Here is a 26,586-nt window from a genome sequence, read left to right as displayed (position 1 = left end):
AAGATGAAATCATGAATCCAATTTTTTTGCTCACTTTTTTTTAATACAATTCGAGCATCTCCTTCCACCACATTTAAGCCGCACCTGATCGAGAAACCTTTCTAAATTGTATATACACGCAAAACGAACGCCTATGGAATTTTACATTCAACTTTTTAATTCCACGACGCATATGAGCAGAATATATTCTTCTACACGGTACTTAAATCGCCTGTACATTACGCGTAATAACTTCATCTTCTTTTCATTTCTACAACGGTATAAGCGTTAAACGAAGCGGAACTAACAGCAATCAACGATTTCAGTGTATTTACTCTCTCGGTGTGCACATCTGATCGATATTAAATTGTAAACTGATAACAGGTGTTTTCGTTACTCAACCTTCCTGCTTTCCTTGTTTTGTTATTAAAATTTCCGCAATTGTTAAAGAGGTTTTTCATCTGTTCGCGTCATCAATTAAAACTTTTATACAAACAACTTGTATATTCATTGATAGAAGCAATTCAATTTGAACCGCCGCTGCTGCTTAGTGAATAAAAAGAAAAGGAATGTTCAATGATTGTAAGCGTTAATTATACATACAACCCAGGCAATATCGGCTCAGCAATTAATTTTTCCCGACGATAGCTACAACCATGTTAAATTTTAAGAACAAATGATTCCGGCCATCAGTCAGACTAATTTCAAAATTGATCGTACGATTTGAAGTAAGGAGTTCGGTTCAACGGAGTTGGGTTAAGCAAAAAAAAAAAAAAAACATTAACGACGAGAAATTGTCACTTGATTAAACAGTGCGAAATTTTTGTTCAAATTGCATCACAGATGTACGCATAACCGTACTATTAATCCACAGAATGGAAAATTTCCAGTTATCGATTCGTCGCGGCCGAACTGACAAGAGAAATATGTGTACAACGCTATGCAACATTTGTTTGTGCGACAAATAACACATGTCGCTAATTATGTGTCCTATTTGAGTCATTATTTATACCGCGGCTCATTTTCGCAGTGAAAGCCCGAGCCTGGGTCACAGCCTTGGCCTACTGCTGATAGTCGGATTTCATTTTAAAACGGCTTGTCCAACCGTCCGCAAATTTATCATCTGTGAATGATTTTGCAATTTCAACCCCTCCGCAACGAGATTCGACAATGACAATTTCCACGCATTGCTCGGTCGAAGCATACTCCAATTTACGCACAAGAGGATTTTACACGACAATTTTCATTCCCACAGATCGTCTCAACGGTTCTTCGATATCCGCGAATCCTTATGTAAACGCAAATTCGAACCGCAGAGCCGATTTCGCGAACTTGTTGGAGCGCTTATCGGCATGGCGACCACGTCGAATGAGGAACAACGTCAAGTTGCGCCGATTGATGTGAGGTGCCTGCGTACGTACGCCGAGGTGTGCAGACCCATCGATATGCAAATCACGTAAAAAGGCCTACACGACGAGATCGTTTAAATGTATCGTCGTGTATAAGTTAAATTCGAAACGATTGATATATGTATAATATATATGTATATAAGTTTGTACGCCGAGGAGGCACAATGGCCGACGAATCAAAGAGACCCTGTCCTGATTCCGCCTTTACCCATATCTAACGCTCTTGCATTAATCGCTTACATGGCACTGCACGTACGTATGCAAGTGTCGTATGTCACCGCTGCTGCACGCGCTTGTTCGTCACGTGGAAAGGTGTTGGCAAACTTTGCGTTTAAGCTTCGAAGCTTGCGACAAGGAAGAGGAAAGGATAGATGTGGAGGAGCGGGGTAGAAGTTTCGAATTTGAAAAGTTCCGGTAGCGCCAAATTACGAACTTTTGGTGGCGAAACTTAATTGAAAGGAATCAAACTTTGGCGAAACATCAAAGTTTCGAATGGTTTGAAACACGACGGTCCAAGTTTCGCAAGTGCAAAGTTCCGAAAGTGCGAAAATGACAAAATTTGAAACATCCAAGTTCCGAATGATCGAAGATTTTCGGTCAAGTGAAATTTCACACTTTCATCTTTCTTTGTTTTGGATTTTCGATAGTTTTACGTTCGGAATCCGGATAATTGGGATTTTTGGTTTTACTGATTTTTTACACACATTTGTTGAGGAAACTACGCTGTGCGAGTATGTTTCAATTTTTCAATTTTTACTCCATCGAAACTTTATTCTTCGCCATTGGGTCTCGCGAACATTTGAAACTTTGTTGTTTCGTAAAGGTTTGATTTCTTTACTCCAAGTTTCGCAACCAAACAATTGGGAATTACGCGCTTTTGGAACTTTTCAAATTTCAAACATCAACCCAGCTCCGATTTGGACAAATTTTTTCAAAAGCCTTATAGAAATGGAACACACTAAACTGTATATCAATTGGGTGTTATTTCCTGAAAATTATACAACCAAAAATTATCGGAACATCATTTTTCCACTCTATTACATTGGGTTAAATGTAATTATTAGCGTCATGCAGGCGTACTTTCAAACATGATTACGCAATCGTCGATAATACGGAGGCAATATATAAAAAAAAAAAAAAAAAAAAAAACGACGTTTATAATTAACCGCGGACACGTGAGTTTAATCAATCTTGAACCGTGTGTCAGATCTTCACGTTTATAATACGTAGAAAGAATATCGCGAAGTTGCGTGGAAGGCTGAATTATTATAACTAATTGTTTTCGTCGAGTACAAGATCAAAGCGAATAACACCGTCGTCTCGTAAGGCGTGTGAAAATCAGCTATTCCTCAATTAACCCGATCTCTCTCCATCTGTCTTTTTTATCGCCTCAGCCGTTATTTGATACAGCAAAATTATTTATCGCACTCCCAGGAATTCAGCGGAAAAAGTTGAGAACAAGGATTAAAAATAATTCCTATTAAATACTCTCGAGGATTTTTACACTCTGTCTAATAACGTGTTATTCACAGTCTCACGCAGAAGCGTTTCGAGCTCTAATGGTCGCTCGTAAATCTCGTGCAATTTCGCAATAACGTAGATATCGAAATCTGGTGATAATAAAAACGCCTCAAATGTAGCCTGCATTTTCGAACGATTTCCTCGGGCAGCGGTCGTGGTGCTTGTTTAGCCTTTGGGCCAGAAACTTGGAAAACCAAGAATTCGCCGCGTACCCAATATTCGTTTGAAAAAAATCGAATCCACAACTCTTTTCCTTTCGGAACACGAAAAAACTGCGCCGATCGATTCGAAGGTGAACGATGTGCAATCACTGATTAAAAAACACGCCCGCGCGAAATTATTTTTCATTTTTTGTTGCCGTTGTTTTTTGTTTTTTTCTTTTCTTTTTTTTCACAACGTCTGCTTGCCTTTGTTTGCCTCTTTACACGCATAACACGAACGTGTAATTTTTTTCTTTTATTCTCGTCAAAAATGATTACATCTGATTTAATCGATTAGCTTGAACGATTCTTGGCGATTTATAATTGTTGTAGAATGGCTTACAGGTGGGTATATACCTACGTGATTGTGTTTAAACGCGTCCTTCGGGATGAAATTACAATACTTTTTTAACGAGCGGAAGTTGCATTGAAATTTCCACTTTTGATTCAATGCGAATAATATTTACAATACCTGTGTATATCCGTTATGTCCTGTCCATATTTAATTATTATACTTGCAGTCTCGTAGTTGCATCTGCATTCTCCTCGTTCTCCTATACTATTTCGTATTTCGTATGATGTCTGTAATAGACGTTGTACACGTACGTTGAGTCCTTTGGACAAACGGATTTATTTTTCAAATTAAAAACGCTCCCCCGATAGCAGGAAAAATTTGAACAATAAACGTAACAGTCGATGACAAGCTTAACGACTGTTTCCGTGCGTACAATTTTTTTTTTTTTTTTCTTCGTCCTCTTAATAAGTTTCATTTCCCTTTTAATCTTTTCTCAGAAACTCGAATCCATACATCAATGACTTGTTTTGTTATTTGATCGATTACAAAAAAAGAAAATTTGTATCGATGCGGTGGAAGTTATTTTAATCGGTGCGTTTTTTTTTTCCACTCAGAGTTTCATCATCGGTTTAATTACACCGCAACTCCTGTACTTGAATCATATTTTCGTTAACAAGAATGCGAATTACGGTTCAGGCCTCAAATGCACACAGTATGAATTTTCCAGCATGTATATACATGTAATGCGAGTGCATTACGGCTCGTTTCAGGGTTATATATACATATATATTGTATATACATTATATATTGCTGAGTCAGCGCATTGCCCTCGCATCGCTTTTGTAAATTAAGCTATTTACGATGCACCAATCATACACATATCGTGATTGCAAATTTGCATTAACGATGTATAAATTGTTGTTGTTTATTTTTGGAAATAACTCTTGCAACGAAACTTTACGGTGACGAAAAACAATAATATATACCAGAGTGAGAAAATTGTCCGCACCTAGTGAGAAAGAAATTTCGATTCACCCAGTAAAAAAATCAATCCCAGAAATTCAGATTCGGTTCAGAAGATAATAAACCCCCCCCCCCCCCCCGAAAAAAAAAAAAAAAAAAATCGATAAATTGCGCCTGTTTCTTCTTCTTACCTCAAAGTTTTTACGACATGGCGTCAACTCGATCGCATGCGGAAATATTTAACGGTAATAATTGCATTAACCTGCAGGTAAGATATAGAAATTTTATGCGCTCGTGCTCGTATGTAAGTTATGTGCATAGTACATGTACACACTACGTATACTCTGTAACGAGCAATATACTACGTGATTATATATTCATCTAGATTAGAATTAATATCGCAATTCGCGGAAGAGTGATTGTAAAATTAATTTGCGCGTGCGAATTACGCGTAGATATTCGGTTTCCACAACCGCGTAGTACATGCATAGTATAAGTCGTATTAAAACGAACCTGCCTGATTCTGGCACTCGTGTGAGATTAAACTTTCTGCGAAAGAATTTCGCTCATCTTACGAACATTCGAATGAATAATCTTGACTGATAAACTTAGACGGTGTTATACAAAGAATTTGCACAACGTTGAACCGTGTAGAAATTAATTTATTCATTTATTTTCGCAAAAATTTCGCATCCACTTTTATATACATATATATATATGTGTATTTATATATCTCGCAGAGGAGGAAATCAAAGACAGAGAAATTATAGAAAGAAACATAAAAAAAAAATATACATATATATATATCAGAGAGATGAAAATACCGCGTAGACGAATAGCGTTGGAAGGGGAGGAGGAGTCTAGTAGTTCAGCCTTTAGAAAGTCTAACAGCGCCGTTTCGAAACAAAATGTATATATATATATATATATACATACATTTACCGCATGTAGCCCCGAGGTATCGTTCAAATATACGTGCGAATGTATGTATAAGGCACAGGTATACACCTGACTTAGAATACAACGGTGTTAATAATACACACGTTCGTTAACGTAGGTCACCGTAGCTGTTGATGCATAGGACGCGTTCGATTGACTCGGACCGTATGGCTGGGTGAATTCTCAATTAATTGTTACACTGCACCGCGATCTTTCCCTAAAATCGGGGGAGGGGGGGAGAAGACAAAAAATCGGCAAAGTACGAGCGCGATATTGACATTTGCGGATGATCGGAGCGCGTTAAAAGGTACGCGGAGTGAAAAATTTACGGTGAACTCATTTCTCGATGTTAATCATTTTTATAATTTACAGAATACGCTGATTTTAGCATTGCATTGAATGTCAATGTCTGCCGTAGTGGAATATTCGAAAGTTTGACATGCTACCGAAAGTTTAAGGAGAATGTGAGTATTTATAATTTCTTGGAAGAAGAATTATGTTTTTTTTTTTTTTTTTTTTTTTTTTTTTTTTTTTTTTTTATAACCGATCGGCACCGATTTTTCTATTCGATTTCGGGCAAACGTAGAGGGTGAAATTCCTTTGAGCTTATAAGGCAACGGTACACACACACACATACACAGACGCATTCAACAGCAAAAAAAAATCGGCAGTAAGATAAGTCAAACTACTCACGTCTTAGGGTTTTTTACGAAGTCTGCAGTAGTCCGAAGATCGGTAAATCGTGAACCAGCGTCGGGTTTTACTTTTGTCTCTGGGCTGCGGGGCGCGGATGACATACACACTTTAATCGGTTATTCACACAATTCGAATACAAAGTCAAGATCGGCAACGTCATAAGCAATTACGACCGGATTAGGGTCACCCCGAATTATTTATACGATATATGCGATGCTGATACGTCTACTGGCACTCGGTTGAAACGGCGAGGTGATAACACGTGTAATACGCTCGCAGTTTCGTGCAGTGCTGCAGTGCAGTATACGCGGTAAAAATCGTTATGAAAAAAACGGTCTCTCTCGCTCCTCGAGTCGTCGAGCAGAGCGTAAGTAAGTCACGTCCGAACGGATCGGGGGTTCGGAGACAACTGAGCACGAGCCGGACGCACTTTGGAGTGCAGGTTTTAGTTTCCCAAGCCCGGAGCCTGAGACTACTCTCGATAACGACGACGAAGGCGAGCGTTCGCCTCGCCTGCCCGTCGCGATCGGCTACCGATTCGCAACCAACCACCTGCCGCTGCCGCACACTTGCTTATCGTACCTTGTTCGAGAAACGGCACGAAAGATCGGTTGGTTAATCGGTAAATAAAAAAAAAAAAAAAAAATCGGTTCGGTTCGGTTGCCGATCTCTTCCGAAATCAACGTAGCTGAGAAGTCTCCTTTTCACTTGACCTTTTTTCGCAGGTTCGATTGCCGATCGGCAATTTTTTGGCCCTTTTTCTCTCGAAATCGTTAACGTACGAAGGGTGTTCGATTTTACTTGATGCCGGTCCGTGTTCACAACGTTTCGTCGTTCTCTCGGATGCACTCGATCGCGATTCTCGTAAGACTCGACTCCTCGCGGCGAGCACGGCTATACTTGAAGTGTCGGGGTTATGACGTCACGGGGAATCGAGGTGCCGATAGCGCACCCCCCACCTTACCTCGCAACGACGCCGGCTCTCCCCCGATTCGTACGTACAATCGGTTCCGAGGTAGGCAAACTTGCGAGCAGCCTCGTGACGATCCCACCAATAACCGCCGATCTTCGACGATTCGAACATTCCAAAGCACAACGCTGATAATTGGCACCCCTCTTCTTCTCAAGGCGGTGATTCGACGCGTCTCTTAGCCAGATGCCCGATGCCTCGCAGTCTCGTCGATCGTTCACGCGAATGTTATTAAATCACGATTTCGGACACCGGTGTTATAATATCGCCGACTGACGGGATCATCGTCCGTCGATCTTAGGGTTAGGTTAGGTTGGGTTAGGTTATGGACAAGAAACTATTAGCTCAAGGAATCGGGTGAGAAGTCGAGTCATCGCGTTGTCGGAAATCGATTACAAATTGTCAGTGACTTGAAATTGAGTAGCCGGTTTAAGGGAGTTGGTACGAATGTTGAGACCGATATTTGGTCGTCTCAAAACTTCAGCCGCTACCAAAATTTCGCTTTTCATATTAACACAAGAATTATATTTGATGTTTGAAATTTATAGTACGAATTCACTTCGTCAAAATGACCTTTCACCTCTGTCAGAACCTGCCTATACTTCACGGTGTCATGTAAATATATATAATGTATATGCAGCCACCGTGACCGAACTGTAACGTAATTTCGGTGTCATTTAAGGAAAAAATAAAAATAAAAGAAGATGACAAATTTAAAAAAAAAAAAGACGTTCAAGCACATAGACAAAAAATTGCATACATTCATCATTGCAGATTTTACAAATTCCACCTCTTATCCTGCCTGCATCCTCGCGATATCAGGGATAAGGAAGAAAAAAGTTGGTTCATTTCGAAGTTGATCGAATGAAGGCAAAACACTAAAACACGAATGAATGAAGAATCACGCCCACAGGTCCGAGCAACTATACATATACATCTGTGTTTTACAAATGTTGCCGTTATGTTTTACAGCTAATTTGAATAAACTGATTTATCACTTTGTGTAACTGAGGAGTAATAAAAAAAAAGAGGAAAAAAAAACACAACACTGGTACCAAAAATTATTTAGCTTATAGACGAATATTGTGTGCGATTGAATATTATTAAACCGTTTCACGTTAATCTTCGCATTCAAATCCTTGCGAATTACAAAAATGATAATTACGCTATTTATCGTTATTCCCAAAGATAGGATAACCTCAATGAGCGAATTATGTGAGGTGAAAAATTTGACTTATTTCGATTTAACCTGTTTAAAATCATACATCGCGAATACAAATTTACATTTCACTGCGTTAAGTACGTGGAAAAAAACTGTCTTCTGAATTTTAGCTTCAGTGAGCCGAAGTCAAATTTTCAGGATGAAAAGATGTCAAGGCTGCTTATCTATCTTATTTTCGAACTTTGCTCACGACTTTTCGCACGAAGGAAAGACGATTCTCGATTCCCTTGGACAAAAATCTGATCTCAAAAATATCAGAGAATCACCATAATATACGCAAATTTCGTACACCGGAGACATTGTAAATTTTTCGCAACAGTTTCACGCTTCACGAATCGCACGGTTTATACTATTTTATAGAGAAGAACGACGAGGCGCATGGGCAAGGCGTACGCACACATAAATTAAAATGAACTCTTGATGCACCTACGCATTGCGAAAGGTAATGGTCGAGGTCGTCAGCAGCGGCAAGATGCGGCGCCTCCGAGACTCGCGTTGTGAGAATTGAACGAAACTTACTTTTGTCGCCGCTCGTAGTCAAACACCTGCAGAAAAGAACTGGGACGATAAACGGGACGCAAGGTCGACGATATAATCACACCGCGATTTATCACCGAGGGCAATTATTTGTAAATAAAAATCATTAGAATAATGTAAAATAAAAAATCCCTATATTTTTTAAATTAAAGAAACCTTCATAATTTCTGTTTGTATTTATTTTTTTTCCAACTCTGTATAACCGGAAGAATTATGTAAAAATAATGAAACGTGTATCATTAAGCAAAACGAAACTCTTTTGTATCATTATCTTTGATCGAATGGAAAGCAATAAACTACATTATAATTATAACTTTACATACAAAATAGTATACTGTAATCCTTACCATCTTTTTTCGTCACAGGTATCTTTCCAATTTTCAAAACTTGTTCGCTCTTTTTTTTTCTGGATAAGATTCAGCCTTTGATTAATTACAAGTTGGCAAGAGAAAGTCTATCTCGTCTCGGAAATCGGTGTTCCAATGTCATTGTACGAATTTTGAAAAATTTCGGAAGATGTGTATCAGGGCTTTTCGAATACCGCTTTCGAATTCTCGTGTGAAAAAAAGCTTCATTAAATGCGACAAACCGAATTTCAACATTTACAAATCGATTATCGTACGGTTCGCTGTATATTTGAGACTGAGAAGCCAATCTCTGACATCGGCAGAACCAAAGCGGTTTTTCAACGAATTGCGAAAAACTTGTGTTGAACAATTTTAATCGCAGTGTTCCAAACATTTCCCAATGTGAGATTACCGAGAATGTGCTCCGTGCGGTAAATAGATTGCTCAATCCGACTGCCTCCGAATCATACAAATCATTCTTCCCGACGTCAATTGCATACCAAAGTTGGACAATTATCCTATAACGTAATAGATTTCGTTCTAACGAGTTTTTACCTTGTACGGCGATATTTGGTACCCAATGGAAATTCCATGGCAGGTTATTAACGCCGGACTTTGTTCCGGCGGTGGAAAATTATTCACCACATTCACCGTTGGGCGACGAGTCACAGAGAACATGACGAATAATTGGTGTAACCGCGTCTGCGATCTGTCTGCGATATTTTCAAATTTTCTTGCCAGCTGTCGCTGCTTTCCGATTTCATTTTTGCCGAGTTTTGCGGTGTTTTTTTTTTTTTTTTTTTTTTTTTTTAACAGGTATTGTAAATCACGCGGCATCGTGAGGCGTGTGATCGAAATCGACAAGTTACTTCGATTGGAAATCTCCGGCTACTGCGACAAATTTCAGGGCCATGACCTTAGAGTCACTGCTGAATAACAACAACTTGCCAACTGAGACTGGTCGCTATTATACAAAATGCGAATCGCATTTTGAGTCGTCGGAAATTCATCATTATTTACGATATCGATTGATTTTTTTCCCTCTCATTTACGTACGTGGGAAGTGAATAACAGTTTTACCCTTGCGTGCGTTCATTTTCATGTAAACGGCGTAAACTTCCTCGTTCGCGGATTTCAATGCCGTCCAAAATCCTTCTCTCGTTTCATATAATGCGTAATGAAAACAGGTTGAACAAATTATCATACAACTTTAATTGAGGAAAATCTCGGGCTAAACGCAACGCTTCTGCGACAAGGTTGTTTACTATTTCGACGTCACGTTGTTACGGGTTCAAGGAAATTTTAGATCCCCGTTATCGGGAGATGTCACGCCGTCGTTCCACTGCTCTAATTTTCCACGATTCACGGTGCAAATGTGTTTTTCTAACTTAACGCTACCGCTGTCACATTAGCCGAGAGGAGTTGCAGAAGCTTCAGAATCGTTGGGAAACGGAATGCAAATATTGGTCGTAAGCTCAACTCTGAAAATACAGACGTACACAGATGCAAAGAAACGAAGAAACGAGAGCGCGATCAATGTGGAAGGTTATAAGTCCACTAAAAATGGGTCTGAATTAAAAATATTCGGGTTATGGCTGCATTTTTGTTTACAAGAGTTTGCGACCCTCGAGAACACAAATCTCAACTCATTTTTCAGCTGCATAACCGGCGTTTGGAGAAAACAGCAAGATTTTACGTTTTTTTGCGTTTTTCTCAAAAACTTCTGTCGATAGATGAAAAATTACTTGACCATCTTGCAGAGCGGAAAATTCTGCATCGAATTGTGTCCTCGTATTTCAGAAACGGAGTCCGATTAACAAATTAAGATAAATGAAATTACTTAAACAAAATTCCCCAAACGCTGTCGATAAGTAAGATTTCTGTCTTAATTTGTTGATCCGACTTCGTTTCTTACGTACGGTGACATAATTCTATGTAGAATCTTCCGCTCTGCACGATGGTTAAGTAATTTTTCATCTATCGATAGAAGTTTTCGAGAAAAACACGAAAAACCCCAAAATCTGATGTTTTCTCGAAACACCGACTATGCAGCTCAGAAATGAGTTCGCGCTTTGAATTCCTGAGGGTAAGAAATCCCGATACACGACAATATAGCCGTATCCCGAGTAGCTTCAAATCAGACCTATTTTTACAAGACTATCATAAACAATCCGCGTACTTGAATCGCATGAAAACCGATTTTCTAACCACCCTAATTTTTTTCATTCCCTGCGATTTATCGCCTAGAATTTTGCGTAATAATTTTTTTTTTTTCTTCCCCCGATTTCGCTTCACCGCCTGGAAAAATCTCGCTCTGTGTCATTATCGTTAATCATTAACGAAACGATCCGTCATTTCTTGGCACATTCGAGCTTTATTTAGGACCTTGTCACTGCACGCGCTGAAGCGGGTAGGAAAAAGATAAGGCAGATCACGCATCTGAGACGAGAAATCAACGACGTAAATTCACAAACGCAATTGTTTATTCGCAAATAAAAGCCGCATCGTCGTCGTCGAATAGACGGCAATAATTCATCACTGAAAATTCTCTGTTATTTATTGCCCACATGATTGTACACTCGTTCTATGGCTGCGGGTACAAGGCATGATGCATTATATACTATGGAAGTGTTACGCGATACGCGTTAATGTTTCTCATGTGACCCAGGTGCCACCTATTTTCTACATCTTGATACAACCGGTGAACAATAATCATTGTTCGTACGAGTGAATTAAATGATAGAAATAAGAGAAGAGAAAAAAAGAAACAAAAAAAAAAATCTATAACCAGTGAATTGAACAGGACGGTTTTTCGCATTTGCAACAAGTGGAACAGTTTTTCATCGATTCATCGAGATCAATTTTTTTCCAAATTTTCAAATCGAACTACTCAAAAGTTACGCATCGCACTCAATACATCAACCTATAATATATATGTAATAATGAAAATCTCAGTAACGACATTGAGTATGTTGTTGCTTTTTCAAAAGTTCATAGTGACTGTGATTTTGGAATGAAATATTGCGAAAGTTGCGACCCCGATTCTCTGTTGAAATTTCGTACAAATTGAGCGATCGAGTTCTAATGTTTTCTACTCGATTCCGGTGGCTCAAAAATAGTCTTTTTAATAATATAATCAGCCCGGAAAAATTTTGCTGCAACATTTGACGGATTTTGTTGCGGGGCATAGAAAAAGTTGTGCAAATAACACGAAATGAAAAAAAAAAAAAAACTCGTTCAAGCTGCGCAATAACCGTCGAGTCCTGCAAAATCGCGGCAAAATGTAAATCGTTATTATACACAGCGTATAAGTGACTATGTTTGTAATTCATTATTATACAATTCCTCGATTTAACGATGACGCGTGTTTAAAAGTCGTTACACGTTATTGAGAAGTAAGTAGTGAGTATATAAATAATATAATTAACCAATTGAAAAATCGATGACCCGATCGTCGGCCGAGCAAAGAGTGCGCATCGGTTGCTCGTTATCTTATTACATTACTACAATCATATACAAAGAATGATGTATCATTTTTCTATCATCGTTTCGCATTAACTCTGCAGTTTTTTTCGCGTGCAATTCAGCCAGTTAATAATTAACTAGCTGATTTTTTCTTTGGATTCTTGGTTCTTTTATTTTTATTTTTTTTTTTTGTTTCCTTTTTATACTTCTTTGTAATTCGGTATCCGAAAGCTCTTGGGTTTTACGGATTATTGCCGAGTTTATTCCGGGAATTCCATATGCGATTTTGTATCTTATGACGTAGCGTCGAACCGTCGGGATTCCAAATTTTGTTGTAACTGTGGCGTACGATATACTACGTCGTTATCTCCAAAAAGAAATCACTCGGACTTTTTTCTGTACGTCAATTTCGCTTACCTAAGTTTCGAAGTTATAAGCTGTAAGACTTGAAATTTTTCCAACGACTTGTTTGATATCCTGAAAAGTTAGAGAAAATTCTTTTACTCGTAATTGCAAATATTTTTATACCCTACCACGAACAGTTTCTTGATTTGAAAAAATCATTGCCATTTGTTTTAAAATCCTTTGCCTTTCTTTTGCCCGATTTCTTACAACGTTCCGAAAAATCTGACAGAATAAATTGTCGCTTGACGTTCGCGAGTATCTTATTCATAATTTCCAAGCCAACGTCGATACGTCATTTTCTGCAACGCTGTTAATTTTCCGTAACAATTTCAGATTTTCAAAAATTGCTGGACAATTATCCGAAGTAACCAGAGTAACAAGAAGTTAGGTCTCGTTTTGTCCCAGAGTAAATTTTACCAAATATGTCGAAAGAAATGTTTTTCCGATCTGAAAAAACGTCACTTATTATCCGGGAAAAAAGTGGCCAGAACAATGATTCGTGTTACCGAGTACAAAAATGAAATTTATTCGAATAAACAAAACGTTCCTTTCGCTTTATTTTATCGTCATACTTGGTATATTGTTGAAATTGAAAGAAACATACAAAAAAAAAATAAACAAAATTCACTCTTGTCCGACGCTTCAATATTAAATAGCACGGAATTCCCGGTTTATATTTGCGATATTCTCAGCCAGCATTACGAGTATTCATTACGAGTATTTATACGTTTGCAAATAAATAAAAAAAAAAAAAAACGGGGAGACTGCAGAAACAACCACATTCATAGGTGCAATTAGTTCTGGGATACGGAAAGGACGACGCAGTTGGTTCGCAAGCAATGAGTATAGGATCGTAAGGCCATTGATGAATACGCGACGCTTCCTGTGCGTTTCACCCGCGGCAATCTATTAAACGTTTCATCCTTCTCTCGTCTGCGGTCTGTTCGCCATTTCCAGAGCCTTGCGGAAGTTTCATCTGCCATTGACGTTGCGCAATCACGAGATATGCATATTTCCGTCCGTTCTGATCGCCGCGTTTGTTTGCCGATTCGCACCTCGTTATACGTACAGTTGCTTCAAACTGCACAACACACTTTCGCACCTTCGCAAAATCGTGTGTATTTGGAATTGCCTCGTTTTGACTCTTCAATGAATACATTCGCGCAATAAGTATACGTACGTATGTGCTTACTCACGGTATTCCTCTGTTTTCACATTTATTTACACGATCTGGTTACACAAATTTTTTCACTTTTTATTTCCACCTGTTATTCCGACATTGACCACAGTACCGGTCACGTGAAACGTTGTACCGGCAATAGGTGTAATTTACCAGCCTGATTTCACTCGTTTTTCAATTTCACCGAGGGAAATTTTTAGTTCTGGTTACCGCTCAGTCTTGAACTATTTTCATTTTTTATCATGATCGAAAAATATAGTTCTAGGTACGAAATGAAAATTATTTTTCTAGCTTTTACCGGAAATTCTAGTATCCGTTACTATTCTTTCTCGTTACGATCACTGTTGCTATATTTTCTTGTAACTGTTGCGAAAATTTAATGCTTGTGCAACAATAAATTTACGTCGAAGCCTTGCTTAGCTAAAAAAGTAGAGTGAACCGAACAAACTGATTTTGCGTTGCAATAACCAAAAAAGTATCGACGATAGTGCAAAATGGTTAGGCGTACCTCGTTTTTCATAATTCCAACGATATTCGAACAGTTTTTTTACCGATAACTGTTTTACTCAATTTTATAGTTACTTCAACAAATGAAATTTTTCTCAGTGTGCATCGGTGGAAATAACTTTCCAATGGAATCATTAATAATTCCAGAGCCGGGTTTTCGCTGATTTTGCAAACATTTTTTGTTCAGAAAACTTGAGGTTTTCAATTTTTGAAAAAATTTCATCATAGTGTGGAAGAATATTAAAAAAACAGTACATTTTTCTCTCGCATTATACAATAAGAAACATATTTTTTGTCTTAAGTTGAGAGCCGTAATTGTTTTTCGTAAAAAAAAAAAAAATTATTTTTTTTTCTCTCGTAGTTGATCAAATGCTGAACTGTAAAATATTTTAGTCAATTTTACACGTACGAAATACTGTAAAATAATTCAGGTCAGTTCTTACGATTAAAACGGGTACAAATTATGACTGATTGCGAGGATGATCTTTGTAGGTAATTAACACGAACAAGTAATTTTTCATATGCACTTAAATAAAACACATGCAACTGTCTTCCCCGTCTTTCTTTTAGAATCTATTTTTTTCTTCTTCAACCCGTGATCCTGAAATCAGCACTTCCAAACGATCGGAATCGGAATGAAAAAAATTCAAAGAAAAAAAAAAAAATAAAAATAAACATACGTGTACAGAGATAAAATGAAATAAAAAATAAAATAAATCGAACGAAGGTGAGATGTTTGCTAGGGTCGTGTAATTTTCCTGGGGTGAAAAAAAGAAAAAGATTCCGTATACAGAAGCTGTTTGTAAACTTATAAACTTGCCTACATAACGTACGTATAAATAAGCTGCACGCGCCTCAAGTTGTTGGAATTGGTTAACGACTAGTTGATAATACGGCGATAATTGGCGGTAAGTGTTATTGTTAACTAACCTCCGCTATGTGCCGGCATGCCTATTCGGAATTCTGACAAATCTGGAATTCACTCGCTACCGCAGGTGTTACAGGTGGAGAGAATACGCGTAATTTATATTGACTCTTCAAGCGCAATTACAAATCATCGTCGTCGTCATCATCATCATCATCATCATCATCACCACCACCTTCGGCGATCGTATTTAACCTATTATACGTTATTACACAAAGCGTTTTTTTTTTCAACCTTCAATGAATAATTCCGTTAAAAAGGCGATTTCAAACTAATTACATTGATTAGGAGACAGTTAATTTTTCACCTATTGTTAGTATTATAATATTTAAACTCGGCTTAAAATCCCTCCGCAAAGCGCAGATGGAAAACGTTTTTTTTTTTTTCATATATTTCTATTTTTCAACCGTATAATTAGTAATTACCTTACGCACCAATCAATTCCGTACGGCCTAGGCTTCATAGGATTGAATATGTACAACGTTCGAATATCGAATATACATTTTCTGTATATTGATACAGGTTTTTTTTTTTTCTTTTTACCACTGTCAGTTACGTGTGCGTACAACACACATCTGCATTTTATACAAACTCATTGTTATTCCGTGACATTGCAGCGTAGAATTATACATCTTTGCGAACATTTTTTTAAGAAGAAAATTTAAGCGAACGATGATGATGATGGTGGCAATAGTGAGAAAAAAATATATATATATTATATATATAATAATAACAATAATAACAATAGAAATAACAATAATAATAATAAATAGAGATATCATCCTCATGAGAAGAATGGTAAACGAAACCTATCTATCTAACTAGTTGTTTGTTTGCTTGAGAAAGAAAAGAAGTTAGATAAGGTTATTGCCTTGTTGTTGGATATATCACGTAGTGCTGGTATTATAAATATACGTACAGTCTATAGAAATACGCGTCACCCGGGTAAACAATACCCAAGAAAACTTGTAGGTACCTGTATACTTGTACAACAATTTTGTACAATCCCATAACGATACATTTACGTATTGTAATCCGGCTGTTTTTCTTCGTCATATTTACTCGTCTTTCTTTTATTTGCAATGGTTTCAGAACCTTTAATATAAGTTTTGTAAGATCGAGGGAAATCACCAATCCTGCAGAACAGTAAAAGGAAAATTCAGTGTCAGATTAAATATTTTGAGTGAAAAAAAAAAAAATCGCGATGACGAATCGTCGATTTTAAACCAGAAGCCAATTTACTCGATGACAAGGATTTTATTGTTTGGTGAAAACGATTCGAATTACGTTAACGCCACGAATGAATGGACAAAGAAATTCGTATCTTGTAATTTCGAAGCGACAAGTATATTGTGATTTTCATAAGTATTTTGTGCATATCTTTGAAATGTTTCAATATAACGCGGAAAAATTTTATATGATGAACAAGTATTGAGCAGTAGTTCAAAATGCACTCGATATTGACTCTCGTTAAAACAATATTTGATTTTACCAAAAATAGGATTACTTTTCATTTGATCACGTAATTACTAGCGTTCATCTTTGTTATTGTCTACACGTTGTTTTCCTTTCTTCTTCACATCTTCCGCAAAGGTCACGATAACAATTGATTTTAAATTTATTCAATTACGTTAATGAAACCAGTTGTAAAAATATATATCGCTAACGACATAATGGTCCGTCGTCTGCTATGGTTCAATGCGCATGCGCTACAATCCGAGAGCAGTTGTTTCCCAGGTTGACCAACCGTTGTGAACCTAACCTCAAAAATTTTCACAACTTTCGGTGTTGAACACAACTGCTAAGAAAAAACTGACAAAACTTTTGAGGTTACGTTCACAACGGTCGTTAACAATTGACACGGTATATAAGGCGTTCACCGCCAACTCAGCCACTTTTTCTCTCGCTTTTTCTTCATCCTCTTGGATCTCATCCGTAATTGGTTATACATACAGTAGTACTACTTGAAGGTACTCTGTGAATATTTTTCATTTTTTCGATTTACTCGTTTCCGAAGTGATTTTTTTTTTAATCCGTATATGATGGAACATTGAAGTCGAACAAAAAAAAATGTTACATTTTTGATGCCAACATATATCGCATTGAATAGTTCATAGCAAAAGATGACTTTTTGTGTGTTACAATTTTTTCCCTGACCTCGGTATTCCGTGATATACGAGTTTAACAAAAAAGAAATCCATTTCCGAAAAGAATAAATTAAAAAATGTGAAAAAATTCATAGAGAGTATCTTTAGGTAGTACTACTATATGTATAAACAATTATGGAACAGAACGCCTCATATATGCGTCATGTAAATACTAGTAGGTATAATTATTAAAGATGCATTTAACAGCTGCAGAGAAGATACAATAATTGCCAGATAAAGACATGTAGCTGGATTTAAATTATTGATATTTCCCACAAAATCCAACGGATCCATTTCATAAATATTAGGAGCTTCGTTTTTGTTATCTTATATGTCTACAAGTTCGGGACAGTTGACACAAAAGATTTGTGATAGAGCTAGTTTAACGGAAGAATTTGATTAGGAAAAACAGCGGACCTGACGTAATTCTTTTCACATATCAAGTTCCCGCGGTTCTCTTATCCGTAGGTAATTTTCAAGGTCAAGCTTAATCCGATAACTGAAGGTTATCCTTGGAGGCAAGGATATTCGACCCAGGCCGCATTAGCAAACCACCCCTATTGCAAAACTAAGCAGCGGAACGAACAAAAGCTCCTACAGTCGCACCTGAAAGAATTCATATGTTCATGTGAAAAAACAAAGGTTCCGATTTCACAAAATTATTTTGTAATAGTTTTTCATTGAAAGTCCGACTCTTGAGCTTTAATTTGCTCTTTTAACCGTTTCATTTCATACATTTGTCTCAGAGTTACGAATTTTTGAACAAAGCAAAGTTTTTTCACGACTTCTTGTGTTTATTGTTATATATAGTTTAATAAATAATTTAAAAAAACTTATATTGCAAAGTTTTATCGTGAAGTAGAAGCTTTAAGCGTGACGCGAGATTTTTTTCATATTTTTAATAAGACGTTTTCGAGGATTTTTAGCACGAGGAAGAAAAAAGAAAATACCGCTACAGTGATCGGGTTAAGATTTTGTATTTCCACAAATGAGAAAAGAGTTTGCGAGTAATCGGAATGATTTTCTTTGCTTATTATTTCTCGAATCGTTATGCACAGAGTACTGTTCAGAGAACAACAAACATTTTCACAACTTTCTCCGGGCTGCTTGCAATTAGTTAAAAATAATTCGTGGAATTACCATGAATCACAGAGCAGTACTGTGATTTATGAAATTTTCGCAAATCAGCTGACGCGGCGCTTCCATGCATTCGAATCTAATGGCAAATCACAAAACCAACCCCTTTTATTCGCTCAAACAAGATATCCTCAGGTTGATTTTTAAATAGGTTGGTTGACCAATAATCGATACTATTTATTCATTTCAGTACGACTTAGTCATGGATTATGTACTTATAAAATTACCGTCGGTATTCACAAGCTACGGCAAAATTTTTTTGAATATACAAGATTATAAAATACTGGAGTTATAAACAAACGTTTAGATGTCATCGAATCGTTTTAAAATCCTTTAAGGTAATTGAAAATCTTATCTTAAAACGTTTTTTTTTTTTTCTCAATGTTGGCATCACTAAATATTTTTTTTTCAAAACGTTGTGTCGATACTGGTTTTGATCGACAAACAGCAATGTGAACTTGATTGGTGAAAAAAAGGAAATCATTTTTAAGCGACCTTGTACAAGAAAATCGTCTTCTGAATAAATTGAGTCATCGCAGACATTAGTCGAGCGAATCTACTCGAAATTTCCAACAATTTTGAAGCAACTTGAAACGAAGCATCGATGTCTAATCTTTCGTTTATAATATTACAGCATTTTCAAGTCTCGTATTTTCCAAAATATCATCGTGGCCTGCAAGGATATAAAAATTTGACAAACACTTGACACGCGATTATCTCGCAATAAAATAGATAAAAGGTATGGATTTTCGGCCAAACGTGCATAAAGGTTTATTTTTCCGCACCGCGATTATTCCACGTGGGTATTTTTCCGTGACCTTGAAAGTAATCGGCGCCGAGCGTCACGACGCTCTGCAAAAAAACGTTTGCAGTTTTAAATTTGCTGCGCGCACAAGTTCGATTGCCTTTTGAACGTTACGCCGCGGGTATATATCTCTACATGAGTATACATATGTATTACGTAAGAAAACGGAAGTGACGTCGTTTCCATTGAGGCGTCATGACCTTGATGCCGATCGTGACCTAATCGTTATTGTCTACAGGTTTGGACATAATTGCATCGGTTTATTATAATCACAATTACACAGGCAGGTGTTACGTAGGCATGTAGAAGAATTTAATTACGGACCGACGACATTATCTCGCGATATTATACGTATATAGTCGATGTCGATTTGTGTGTCTGCGTTTCTTGATCGTACACCGCAAGTTGCATCTGCGTAGATCTATGAACCAATGTCCGATAGAGAGATTGTATCATTCTCACGGTTTCAGTGATAATCGCAGATACGTACGTGTAATAGAATTGGAATATTTGCAATGTTTGTTTACCGGCGCTTCAACAACGCCGTTATTTTTATAATTGCACCATTGACTTTCAAATCCGCAGCAAATGTATCGACAGGATTGTCTCAGCAGACTTGAATACCCATAAATCCAAGAAATGTCAGCGAAATTTGTACGACATAAGTTTATCCAAAACTATGGCAATGGCAAGATGTATTAAGCGAGGTATCAACGATGTAACTGGACGTCTGGCAATTATCGGATCGTAATTAAGTTCACCGCGTTGTGGAAAACTGACTCGAATCCGAAGTGTGGTTACATGTGTGATATAAGGCAAGATGGCGTCGCAATTGGCGATCAGCTGATTGTTGTCGGTAAGTTATCATGAAAGCTGCTATACTATTGTTTTGTTATGCCAGGTCGATGTGGAGAAAAACATGCGATACAAAATGATTCGTGAAACTAAATGCGACACGATTGAAATAGAATATATAATAATTCGTTAACTATCGACTCCTGCCAGTTTCTGTCACAAACGGTTTGGCTATATTGACTGTAAACTTTCAAGGCTTGAAGGATTTGCAAAGGAATTGATTTATTTCGAGGCAAAATCAATTCCAGTTTACTGAGATTTCAATTCAAGATTATTCTAGAACCTATAATTCAGCGTGTTAATGGAAATCTGGGAATTTCCAACGGAATAAATTTCTCATTTTCTGGCTAAACATGGAGTAAAAACAACGTTTAACAAGCTGGTTAATGGCGCCTTTAGAAGACAGGATGTAAGCATCGTGCGCAGCGGTATATTTTTTGTTTTATTCACGTCCCCCGTGTAATTCTGTGCAAAAGGCAATAACATCTTTTATCGCCTCTTGCAGCATCTTTTCAAGTTCTGTTGTTTCAAGCTGGTTGATATTTTCTTTTTTCTCTCCGATGAGCACAATTACTCATTCATTATGTTCGATCACAAAAATTCTCGTTATCGTTTTCAATCGAATTAATTCCACCTATCTCGAATAACGTGCAGCCATTCCGATGTGCTTATTATCGACGTATTACACGAGCGTGTCTGTAAATGTTTGGTAACAAATGGAAAATCCATAAATCCACCAGCAAAAAACATTGCCAATAAAATCACGTCTCTATAGTAGCGATAAATATATTCTACTTGATTTTTTTTTATCCAGAGATATTCTCATTTAATCGTTTTAAGAGTTGTATATATACACAGTGATTCGTTTCTTACTTTCGTCTATTTACGCGATACAAAATTGTGTCACTCACCTTTATTCGATTCTTCTGCAAGACATTCTTCATCGGAGATCTAGGAAGGAGATTTTTACGCAACACAATGACGCCGGATATCGAGGTGGGAGGAAATACGTCACGAGCACAATATGTCTGCGAAATTAAAGGGATACGAAATTATTTGGCAAAGGCGCCACATCACAGCGACAGCTACGCGTTACAAATGAGCCAATATTCGAAATAAAAGAACAAAAATATTTTTTCCTCCCATTAACAAACACATGTGAAATAGCTATTATTAACTGCACTAATGAGTGGTAAACGTTTGATGAAAAAAAAAAAAAAAACCAATTATATTAGTATTATTAAATTTATAATTTTCACTCAATTCACTGCTGTTTGATGACAAACAAACGATTGTTTAATTGCCAGATAAACCCCAGCTATACCAACGTTATATACAACGAATCTTAAACTAAGCAATTATCTACCGTAATTAAGATCAGTGTTAAAATTATTCGCCACCTTCCATTACGGTCGATTTAAAAAATTTTCTTCAATTTACTGCAACAACGAATCTTAATTAAACACCTTAGCTGGCGTATATTAATAGTTACATTCGTTTGTTGAAGGCGTGAATTAGACGGAACTAAAAACGCAGTATTCTCGACTAACGCTGAATTACAATAATTTTTATTTCCCCTCCCCACAAACAGTATACATTATTCATCCTATCCTATGAATGAATGGACTTCCACTATATTGACCGTACGGTAGGCATGATAAAAGGCGTGCAAACACACAATTGTTTGACGGTTAAATTAACGGAGATGCGCAGCAGTACGGGAAGTCGATATGACGCGAAAATTTTTCCTCCCTCAAAAAGCAAGGTGACAAAAAAAAAAAAAAAAAAAAAAATTGCGAGAAATCTCCTCGACGTCACTCGCGGAGGTGAGCAAAATATCGCAAGTACAGCGGAGGGTGGTAAAACGCGTGCAAACACGCCTTTTACAATTGCACGCATGCACAAGACGAGTGCAAATAGTTACGATAATGTGCAAAAGCTTGCGCGAATCGTTTGGACAAACCATGCCCGTGGGTACGATATAACAGAAAGGATTATGCCTCTGTGGATAACTCGCGGGATTTTTCCGTTTCAGCTGGAATCGGCAGAAGATGCATTGTGAGGAAGACTATATCGTCGAGGAAACTATTAGCATCATCGATGCTATCTGTATAAACGTTCCCATCGTAAACTGGCATTATATACACACTGAATCATCCATTCTCCTCCGAGATCTCGCAGGTAGGTATAACAATAACAATACAGGTATGGTTAATTCTTATCAAACCACGGACACGTGCCGAGGGAAAAAAAAAAATATGACGATAATTCTCGTACTGTGAAAAAAGCTCGACGTTTTCAACGGAGAAAAATGACGAGGATTTGGCGAACGGATTTTTCGCCAAATAAATCGTAATACCGAGAAGCGTGGTTGAATCGAAAATTTTCCTTTCCGATGAGCATATAATACATGTATATACACCGAGTAAAAAAAATGATTGGATTTAATATGTAAATTGATCCAAATAATCCATGCGTTTGTATAGTACTGAGAGCACATTTATTCAACGCGACAATTTATGTAGTTTTAAATTGAAGAATTCCGTATTTCGGACCGATAAAATATAATTATAATAATAATAATAATAATAATAATATTTACAAGGCATAATGATGGGATATTCTTCCGATTATAGAAGGACATGTCACATAGTACATATCAAACTGAAATCACGACTAACCCCCTTCATAAAGTTCTCTACGATATACAAATGTTATAGCTCAATATTGAATTACAGTATCTGTTGTCAACACGAAATACTATACAGTCACCGAACAAGTGTAGTAGCTTCACTTCGACATAGTTTGGAGAACACTTACCACGTCACAGATGGTTGACAGGATCGTATGAATCTGTATTTACGGATAACGAAGGATTCCGGGTATATGAACATCTTTGAAGTTACTTTTCAAGTGGGAAAGCTTGCCGTCTAGTGGACGTAATTCGTACTATGTACTTGAAACGAATCATCATTTCGGTTGAAAAGAACGAACGTGCGGATCAAAGAATCAGAAGACTGTCGAATCAACCGATATTTTAATTCGGTGAAATAATATTCATTTCGTACAACCAATGATTCGTATATTGTGAGCGCATCCAGAGATATTGAAATGAATTACAAGTGTGTATTTGCAATTTTCAACTACACGTGATTGTTTAAAAGGAAGAAAAATTATATTTCACTGTATTAGTTAATTACTTGAATCAAATGTGACACATATAGCAATTCAAGAACTCTTCCTTGATTCCAATTAAACATATGCTCATTTGGTGGATGGATTTTCTTTTTTTTTTTGTTTTTTGAAGCAGCAATGTTTATTTTCTGGTTAGCAAAAAAAAAAAAAACTTCTCAACTGAACTGTACTCTTGTCTCAACATATTAAACACTTTTTGATTATAGTTATCATTGATTATGTCGAACAAACATCACATTGAGCTAAATATACTGTCTGGCAATAACATTAATACTTCAGTAAGCGTGGGATTATTGTTTCCAATCTCTCTGTACATTTGAAACGACGTGTTCAGCGGTTAAAATACTATTCTTTCACTAATTAACTGAGATTAGTTGATTCAAGCAAAGATGTCGTTCCGAAAGTTCTAGTTTAATCCTACAAAATAAATATGTACTTGTTTGAAATACATTGAGCTCGAAAGCATTTAGTAAGCATTCAAATCAATGCGTAAATATTTTTGTTTCAACTGAGAAGTGGTTGGTTTGAGTAGAGAAATTGTTGAAATCAAATAAACCAGAAGTCAAATAAATGAGCTCTTTCGTTCGATAACTGTATTTGCTCAGTGTACACGGGAATGTTCTAAGGCATTAAAAAAATTGTTTACATCCATGGGAAGGGGTCTGTTTTGTCAGTAAAAAATTGTCTGCAAAATTGTGATAAAAAAAAAACATACGTACTCACACGCATACAAATATAACGACATTGTTAGCCATAAATTTTCGATCGAACAATATTCTACAAACTGGCGACTGATTGAAGCTCGTCACGCGAAATTTGACACGAATCAATACAAGAAAAAAGTGAACGGGAAAGAAAAAAATAAAAATAGGGGAAATAAACAGCAGCTTCATAGCTTTTTCGATTCTTATAATTGTTATCGTAATTTTTGGCTGATGCAGATATTCGGCAGAAATCAGTCTGCAGAGTAATAATTGATGTTTGTACGATGCGCATGAACAACGTGTGCTTATGTATTATAACAAAGAAGAATAAGAAGTTATATAACGAATTGTTGCTACTTTCTACACATTGTGTCTTCTCGTTGAAACTTGCGTCCTTGCACTGAAAGTGACGTACGTCAAATGACTGGAAAAATATACGACCGTTACCATTCGCGTCAACCATGTTTAATGATTTATACAAAAGCTTACACGTCTAGCTGCGAAGGTACGAGACGTGATCGTAATATTTGAGAATAAAGGTAAAAGGAAGAAAGAAGTATTATTATCAGATGAATAAAAATCATGTACGAGACTACGTTATAAACAATTCAGAGATGATCGATTGCTCCTATTATTAGCAGCCACCATATTCGCAAGATAATTTGCAGCTTCGTAGATACGCGGTTGCACGTGTTAAACAGCGATGTGAATTTTGAATAAGTAAGTTGGAAAAAAAAAAACAAAAATGCACAACCATCCTAAATTTGTATATTTTCTTAACGTTATTTACTCATGTAGCTTATAAATTGCCGTTGCATCGTGTTTTACGGTGTTTTTTTATCGCTGCGCGATCCAACATTGCCCAATGTATTAGCAAATGTTTATATCGATGCCTACGTACCGAAGTATTTCGTCAATTGTTCACACCCAGTGTTTCGTATGGATTTTTATTCGAATTTATCATTGATCGAAGACGAACTCAATCGTGACATGAACAATCGTGAAGACGCATGCATGGACCCTTGAATAAATTTATGGGAATGGCTCGAATTTCGCCAGCTGGCCTTACCTTCGACCAGTTCGACCTATTATTACCTAACACAAAAAGTCTGGCCCATCCTCGCCTTCTCATGCCAGCTACTTCAAGGCTGGAACTGATCGTTTCCAGGTGAATACACAAAATTTCCTACAAATTCACGATCGATCTTCAATACGATTCGCATATGAAATAGCCGACCCGCAATGCAAATTCCGAAATTGACATATGCTCATAAGCGAAGAGCGTAAATTTGATATCGCATATAATTACGGTGATATCCGTTTACGTAATTTCCGTCTGGATTTTTGGATCAACAAAACTTGGCAAAGGTTTTTTGAAATTTACAAAATTACTACCTGCCAACGTCGATGAAGCTGAAATATGATAATCAGCGTGTGAGGAGACACGAATTCAGATTACACGTAAATAGATTATTTACCGGTACATTTTATCACGCGGTAACAATAATTAAAATATGCGCAAAGACGTGTAACAATACCTAGAAATTTATCAGCTAGATAATATAAACAAACTCATCCATCTATCCCTACGTTCTGGTTGTAATTTTCAAACGTCTAGAAAACCTCTCATAAGCCCTGCGAGCGGTATGATTTATTTCTCATTTATGATACCTATAATCTGATTCTTATATTACGCAATAGAATTTATATAATAGTCAAATGATTCTCGCGTTATACGATAATGGAACAAGCGAAATTTTATTATTTCCTTCGGTAATTGTAAGAGAAATCGAAATGAGCGCGAAATTCAAATTCCCGATCAATGGGATTTTCCGTTGATAAAAGAATCGGAGAATTAGACGGTTGCCCCTGTGCAAATTTTCGTAGCCAGTACTCGGCAAGTAAGTAGACCTAGCTTTTTTATCGACGGAAACCGTTTAACACACAACCCTAGAAATACAAAATCCCACTAGTAACTACGGCTTTAACAACCTTCGATCAATGGATACGCGAATTCGATTCGATCCAGCGCCGTGATCGATCGAAAGGTCGCGGAGGCTCGTCGGATCCTTGCAGATATAACGTAAACAATAATAATAATAATAGCAATAATCTATGCAGGTATTTTAGGCGCCAGGTAAAGCGTTTATACTTAGGTATACATATCTATACGTGTATTATTT

The 26,586-nt window shown here is 37.0% G+C and overlaps 1 protein-coding gene and 2 long non-coding RNA genes across 5 annotated transcripts in view; 2 read left to right on the top strand and 1 right to left on the bottom strand.

Annotated features, from left to right (window-relative positions):
• LOC124213455 (UNC93-like protein) overlaps positions 1 to 6,881 on the bottom strand; it is a 60,967-nt gene extending 54,086 nt beyond the window's left edge. For 2 of the 3 annotated variants that reach the window (XM_046614840.2, XM_069133220.1), the window contains exon 1: positions 6,000 to 6,881. The gene's annotated coding sequence lies outside the window, so the exon portion shown is untranslated. The remainder of the gene's footprint in view (positions 1 to 5,999) is intronic. The other variant, XM_046614841.2, reaches the window with a different exon arrangement.
• LOC124213456 (uncharacterized) lies at positions 5,413 to 7,981 on the top strand. Its single transcript, XR_006881880.2, has 3 exons — positions 5,413 to 5,613; positions 5,679 to 5,770; positions 7,747 to 7,981. It is a non-coding gene; the product is annotated as an uncharacterized lncRNA (long non-coding RNA).
• Positions 7,982 to 20,283: 12,302 nt separating this feature from the next.
• Positions 20,284 to 23,437, top strand: LOC124211654 (uncharacterized). The gene is made up of 3 exons (XR_006881494.1): positions 20,284 to 20,505; positions 22,540 to 22,685; positions 23,243 to 23,437. It is a non-coding gene; the product is annotated as an uncharacterized lncRNA (long non-coding RNA).
• The last annotated feature ends 3,149 nt before the right edge of the window (positions 23,438 to 26,586 follow it).

This window comes from Neodiprion pinetum, chromosome 2, assembly GCF_021155775.2.
Source record: "Neodiprion pinetum isolate iyNeoPine1 chromosome 2, iyNeoPine1.2, whole genome shotgun sequence".
Classification (NCBI taxonomy): Eukaryota; Metazoa; Arthropoda; class Insecta; order Hymenoptera; family Diprionidae; genus Neodiprion; species Neodiprion pinetum.
This window is presented reverse-complemented; position numbering and strand designations above follow the sequence as displayed.